Here is a 6,933-nt window from a genome sequence, read left to right as displayed (position 1 = left end):
ACTTTCCCGTCTAGAGCAGGGAAGCCCGCACGCCCACCGCTTTGCACCCACAGAGGGGACCTGAGCCTCACCACCGAGGAGGCGCGGGCGAGGCGCGTCCACAGCCACGCTCCGGCTCGGTGCCCGCCCAGCCGAATGTGGCAAGGTCTGCGTGCCTAAGGGTGCGGCGGATGGGCTGCGTGGCTGCAGACGAAGGAGGGCCCGTGGTGAGCTGCAAATAGCTTCTTCCAGAAAAGCCCCAGCTCTCACCAGCCAGGGGTACGCACATACTGAGTCGCATTTGTTCTCCCTAAGGAGCCGCATGGGAATAAGGACGATGAGTCAGAAAAGTGAAGGCGTTCCTGGTGCAGCCGGAGCTGTTCTCTGGCATTCGTCACTGCTGCAAGCGATGCAGATGCAGTCCGCAGGCTGGCAGGCTGGAGTCAGTGCCCTGGGGCAGCCTCAGCCACAAGGCACCGAGATGGAGGATGCACCCACCAGTATCTGCGTCCCAACAGTCCCGCAGGCCTGGGCCCCTGTCGCCAGGGGAACTCTGCCTGGGGAACTCCGGGTGATGAGTGGTGCATTGGCCCCAGTTCCCGCCCCCTTCCCATTCACTTCCAGCCTTTCCTGGAATTAATCCCCATGTAAGCTGTATGCCCCCAAATCCTTGTTGGGGGAGAGGAACCCAACTAAGGTATCTGGGTCCTCTTTCCAAACGCTTCCTTTATTCTAATACCTTCCTGGCTAACCAAGTGCGGGGCTGCCGACCACCTAGCCTTGCCTGCTGCCTAGCTTTTCTGCTGCAGGCTGATTCGAGCCTGCCTCACAGGCGAGGGGTCCACCGGGCTCAAACTACCCCCACCCATTGCCGGATTCCAGGAACCGTCGTGGTCTGCTTTGGACCACACTGACTTGGCTTGCCGGTCTGGGAAGAGCCATTCTGGAAGTCACAGAATCAACGGACTTTAAATAAGTCAGAGGGAAACCAACAGGTACTTTGGCTCAGGTGTGGACAGTCCTGGGCTGTACCCACAGGGCCAGCGTTCCTCTCCGGCAACAGGGACAGTCCGGGGCTTCCAGGGAAGAACCTTTTCCAATGCGCCTTAAAATGACTTCAAAAGTTTATAGTTTGAGATCGTATTTCTTCAGTTTTCAAAGGAAAAACGAAAAGTGCCAATACTCCAGAGCACTGCCCGCCCTTAACTCTGGTAGCATCAGGAAGGGTTGTGGTCATGCTCTCCCTCTCTTTGGAGTGTCGTGGGGAGGCCGAATTGTTTCTCTTAAACCTGGCTTGGTGCGGTGACAACTGAGATGTGGCATCACACTGTATCTTCCCTTTCTGGGGTGTGCTGCTGCTTGGACACATGGCATATTTCAGATAAAGGTTTAACTTTATCTGATTCCACGTGCCCTTGTCTTATAACTTACTCAGGACAGGGCTGCCTGCACTGATAGACCCCGACCCGGGCAACAGGGTGCTCCCAGCTACAGCTGCAGCAACCTAAACGGAAATTCCTCCCCGAGGTTATTTATGAACCAAACGTGTGGTGCCAAATTAAAGCACTTGGGATAAATTGGGGGCCAGGGCTTGAAAGTATGGGAAAGTTAAACCATACTCTTGGGGTCAGCATTTGAGATAGCCCCTCTTTGATTTCTGCCATCCTGGGACACAGATTCTGGACTAGTTAAAAGAAACCATCCCCCTTAGCAATGCTGTTCTGAAGACTGCCTCTAACTACTGCTGAACCATAAAACCCAGCAGAACAGGGAGACTAAGACTGCTGGAAAATGCTGAAACTCTTTTTAATGACATGTCGCTATCTTCAGAATTTTTTAAAACTTTGCTTCAAGTGCTACAAAGGGAAAGTCTAGCTTCTCACTTCCTGTATTTGGATTCTGATCTCCTAAAATAAGCCCCAGCCCCACTGTGTCCTGACATCCAGGACTTGGTCTCCCACGGAGAATGCTGAGAAGTACCCGGTCAGCAGAAACGCCTAAACCAGGTTCCTGGAGTAAACTTTGAAACAACAAATATGCGTGGACGTCACCTAAGATCATATTAAATTTAAAGTTTATTTAAAATGTTGCAGTGCCATTGGGGGGAAAAAAAAACCCAGATGTAAGAAATCCAAGAGGATTCCTAAAATCCACCCAAATTTAACTGCCAGGTTGAGTAAGGGAGGACAGATCTGCAGTGTGAATACAAAGGAACCAATTTGATCCCCTCCTCTCACCCCACTGAAGGAACCCTAAACATCAAGGAGTCCAGAGGAAAGCTTCCCCGCCTCACCTCGCCCGACCTTAGACACGTGAACCCCACTGGCAACTTCCTTGTCCTTGAGATCATCTTCCCCACGACTTCCCTGACCACACCTTCTGCTGGCTTTCCTGTTCCCCTCCAGGTCTTCCTGCCACTCTGTGCCAGGTCCACTGTCCAGCCTTTTCTAACTCATCACCTTCCTACCACCCTCCGTGCCAGTGACCACACTCTCTGCAGGTCCCTCACTACACCCATGTCTGTGCACAGCCCAACCACCTGCCCACCTGCCCAAGACCTACTTCCTCCCACTGTCAAAATCAAATCACTGACAATTCCTCCCAATTCTTCTCCCTTGTCACCCTGGCCCAAGCTAGCCTCCTGTCTCACCCAGGCCACCGTCACGATCTTACAGCTACTTCCCCACACCCTTACTTGGCTCATGAGGCAGCCATAGGGGTGTTTCAGAAAAAGAATTGATCTTGTGACACCCTTGCATAAATTCTTCCAGTGACACTGCTCCTGGGGTGTGGACCAAAGGCCTTAGCATGGCCCATGAGGCCCCACATAAGCCAACCCCTAACTCTCTAGCTCAACTGTTGATACACACACACCTTCCTGTGTTCCAGCCTCACTGGCCTTCTTTGAAGTAAAAGCTATTCTTCACGAACTACAGATTTTAAAGTTTGGATCTTGATCTATTCCGAGGAAAACTGAAAATTGAGAACTTCCATGCTTCACAACAGGGACAATATAGCCCCAGGACGAAGCCCCCCAAGCAGCCTCGTAGCCATAGATGGAGACCTAGAGCCATGGTTGAATGGTCAGCTTGCATGGGTTTCATTCTCTTGTCTCTATCTCCACCATTCCCTATTTTCTTCAAACATTTTTATTATTTATGTGGTCCCTTTATTTATGTACATCTTTACTTGCTCCCTGGTCTAGATATGCCACAATCCACAGTGCACTGAAATAAGCCATCAGAGATCTACACCAAAGAACATCTGCAGAGGACCAAACTGTTCTCCCTGGAGCCCATGGGTCTACTTATAAGAAAACAGTCCTCATGAAATTTCTTCAATCGGTCATTCAACAAATATGCACTGATCACCCACCCTGCAGCAGGCACCGTTCTCAGCGCTGGGGGTACATCAGGGAACCAGCCAGAAGCAGCCCCTGTTTGTGAAGCTTAATCATGAACTTAACGAGTGAGTTGTGTAGATAAGAGCCAGGGAAAAGCCAGCACAGGGTGAGGGGGTTGGAGAGCCGGGGGCTGCAGGAGGCATTCCCAGTGGGGTGTTTTGGCAGATGATGCTCACTGCTTCTGTGAGAACTCTGCATCCCATATCGGGAGCAGAAGTGGATGAGCTTCTCATGAGCCCCTGGTCTATTTTTACTGCTTGGACACTGTGAGTCATGTTGCTGATTGTGTCTCCCTCTCATCATTGCTGCTGCTGAGCTTAGAGCCAGCTTTAGACACCAAAATATATATCTTGGGTACTGACCTCCCTCCTGGAGTAGTCTCATTTTTTCCTAATTGCTTTCTTCTACCTTTTTAGCATCACCTGTGCATTCAGTTCGATCGGCGGTCCCCAACCATTTTGGCATCAGTGACTGGTTTCATGGAAGACAATTTTTCTATGGACTGGGAGGCTGGGGGTGTGGGGGAGATGGTTTGTGGATGATTAAAGTGCATTACATTTATTGTGCAGTCACGCCTCTCTGCTAATGATAATCTGTATTTGCTGCTGCTCCCCAGCACCAGGATCACCGCCTCAGCTCCACCTCAGATCATCAGGCATTAGATTCTTATAAGGAGCCTGCGGCCTAGATCCCTCGCATGTAGTTTACAGTAGGGCTCACACTCCTGTGAGAATCTAATGCTACCACTAATCCGACAGGAGGCGGAGCTCATGCAGTCATGCAAGTGATGAGGAGTGGCTATAAATATGGATGAAGCTTCACTCGCTTGCCCACCACTCACCTCCTGCTGTGGGGCCCGGTTCATAACAGGCCACGGACTGGTACCAGTCTGAGGTCTGGGGTCGGGGGATCACAGAGTTAGTTGGTTAAACAATCTTGTCATATTGCCACGTGTCTGTCATGCCCTGGGTGATAAATACACGCAGAAGCCACCCATCCGCAGCTATGCTTCCATCCATCGGCATCAGTGAGCCTTCTACTGGCAAGAGCAGCCACGCTTCCTCCACAGTCATCAAGAAGGGGCAGCTGAGAAGAAAGGGTGAGGGCCGGGTTTGCTGAAGACCACAAAGCACTGAGGTCTTGACCATGAATCTGAGCATTCATGCATGCCCTAGAAGGGCTTCTTGAAACTTGGAAGCAAGTGTGACAGGCTTGACACCATGACATCTTCAATGATCACTGAACATAATTTTGTAAAAGTTCATATCCACTGAAGATCTCCACTTATCAGAGTTGAAAGTAGAATAAATATAAATGCCAAGACAAAACTCCCTAGAATGTGCTTTCCAAATACACCAGAAGCACATATCTGACAGTTTATAATGCAGTTGCTGGAACTCTTATCTTACTTCAGTGGCTTTTGTATTTTATTACCTGGAATGGAGATGACAGCCCCACAGACTTCACACCTTCCTAACCAGAAGCCAATGGCAACGCACTTGGACGTGCATTTGATCTGGAAAAGCAAGTCAGCATGTTCTTAAGAAAGATTTGAATGTGACATCCATGGAATGATGCTAACTCTTAAAAGTCACTAAGGCAGCTGCTAGGGTCAAATAAATGGTGATTTCAAAGTCATATTCTTTGCCAGCAGCATCTGCAGGGGATTCATTCATGAGGATTCTGACAGCTTCTGTCCCCGTCTATGTGCAGGACATGACCCATCCTGAAGAGGCTAGGACGGTCTGTGAACAGAGCCATAGCATCGCTGCACAAGCAAAGATGTTTCTCAAGTGACGCTGCCTCCACATGTGACGCCCTGCTCACCATGTGTCCTGGACAGAATTCACTTGGTGACTAGGAGAGAAGCAGATGACACAGCAGGGGCTACCATTTCAAGAAGGCTATGATTCCTATGTCCGGGATGGTGCATGAGACTTCCCAGAAGCTGGCCCTGAGATGAGGATTTGAGTGTAAATAGTTTATGTGGTAGGTGGTTCCAGAAAGCAGAAGACAGGTTGTGGTGAGCAAGGCGGGGAAGAGAGGGAAGGCAAGAAAGTGTGCATTGTTAAGATCATGTCAGCGGCAGGCAGCTGGGGCGTAGTCCTGCGGGGAAGTCTGGGAGACCGTGCAGAGCAAGCACGCAGAGATATCCCACCCGGCAGTGACGGGTGCTGGGCATTTGCCCACCCACTCCCTGCCCATCATTGGTCATGGGCTGCTTGGGGGATGTTCACTCTCCAGCCCTTGCAGACTGTTTTGGTGTGAGCTGAGCAGTCACCCACTGCTAGAAAAGAATCCCCAGGTGGAAAGTGACAGGTGTCAGCCGAAAGAAGCTTTGGGCTTGCAGAGGCAAGTGCCCCAAAGGTACACCTGGGCACAGGCTTTATTTGCTCTGGTGTACAAAACTCTCTAGGCAGAGACAGCATGAGTGGATTCTTCTTTAACTGCATAAGATACAGCCTATGGAGGGATGGATGGATAATATCAGAGGCACCTGGACCAAGCACCTCACCATTAAATATGCCACGACACTCCTGTAAAGTGGACACTGTTGTTATCACCACCATGTTCAGAAGAAGGAATGGAGGTGCAGAGAGGTAAAGTACCTTGCTGATGGTCAAACAGCTATGGAGTGGTAAAGCTGGAATTAGAACCCAGCCAGTGTGGCCTCGGAGCCTCTGTCCCCAATCTCCGCTCCGCAGCATAGCTTGGGGACCGAAATGAACTGGAAGGGTGACAAACAGAGTCCAGTAAATTGGTGGCCAGGTCTTCATGAGCCCCTGCTGCTCAGGAGCATCTCACACGTGGTATCTCAGCCGTGACAAGGGCTACAGCTCGAGGGACAATGCCAAGTATACAGAATCGCAGACATGACATTTAGGTCCCGATGGAATAGCATTTTCAAGAGCTTTAATACATTATTTATAGAAGTACAGTATTCAAGCAAAGTACATATTACATATATAAAGTACAAAATAAACTTTACAATATCCATAAATAGATACAATATGTAAATATGCTATCTACATAGGTAGGTAGATAGATTCCTTTTCCTAAGAGCTTCAAATTATTGTAGCGTGCTTACTAGCTTGAGAAGACCTCATTTCTTTCATTTCTTTGTTTTTTAAGTGTCTATTTGGTAGAGTTGGTAAGGCACCCACTTCTGTTTCAATATTTCTTCATTAATTAGAAAACTATCCCTTAGGGCTTCCCTGGAGTCATGTCCCCACCTTGTCGGCATAAGATCCTGAGTGCAATTTATTTTGCTTTATGGGAAATGGATCTTCCACAGCACAGGCTTCCGAGTATAAATCCCACGTTCTGGAACATCCTCCTGGTAGGGCAGGATGCTGATGTTCTGATAGATACAGCTGATGGGATCATCATTTTAAAAGCTGAGCTTTAACTATGCACTTTGTGGACTTCCAGACATGGAAGTCAAGTCTAAAGAAGGATGCCGCCGTGTCCGGACACAGCAGTGCATTTGGGTTTTATGATCTGTAATGGGCATGGTGCACATCACTTGAATTAAGACAGAGGCAAAAAGA

The sequence above is a fragment of the Propithecus coquereli genome, unplaced genomic scaffold, assembly GCF_000956105.1.
Source record: "Propithecus coquereli isolate 6110/MARCELLA unplaced genomic scaffold, Pcoq_1.0 Scaffold459, whole genome shotgun sequence".
NCBI classification, from domain to species: Eukaryota; Metazoa; Chordata; class Mammalia; order Primates; family Indriidae; genus Propithecus; species Propithecus coquereli.
This window is presented reverse-complemented; position numbering follows the sequence as displayed.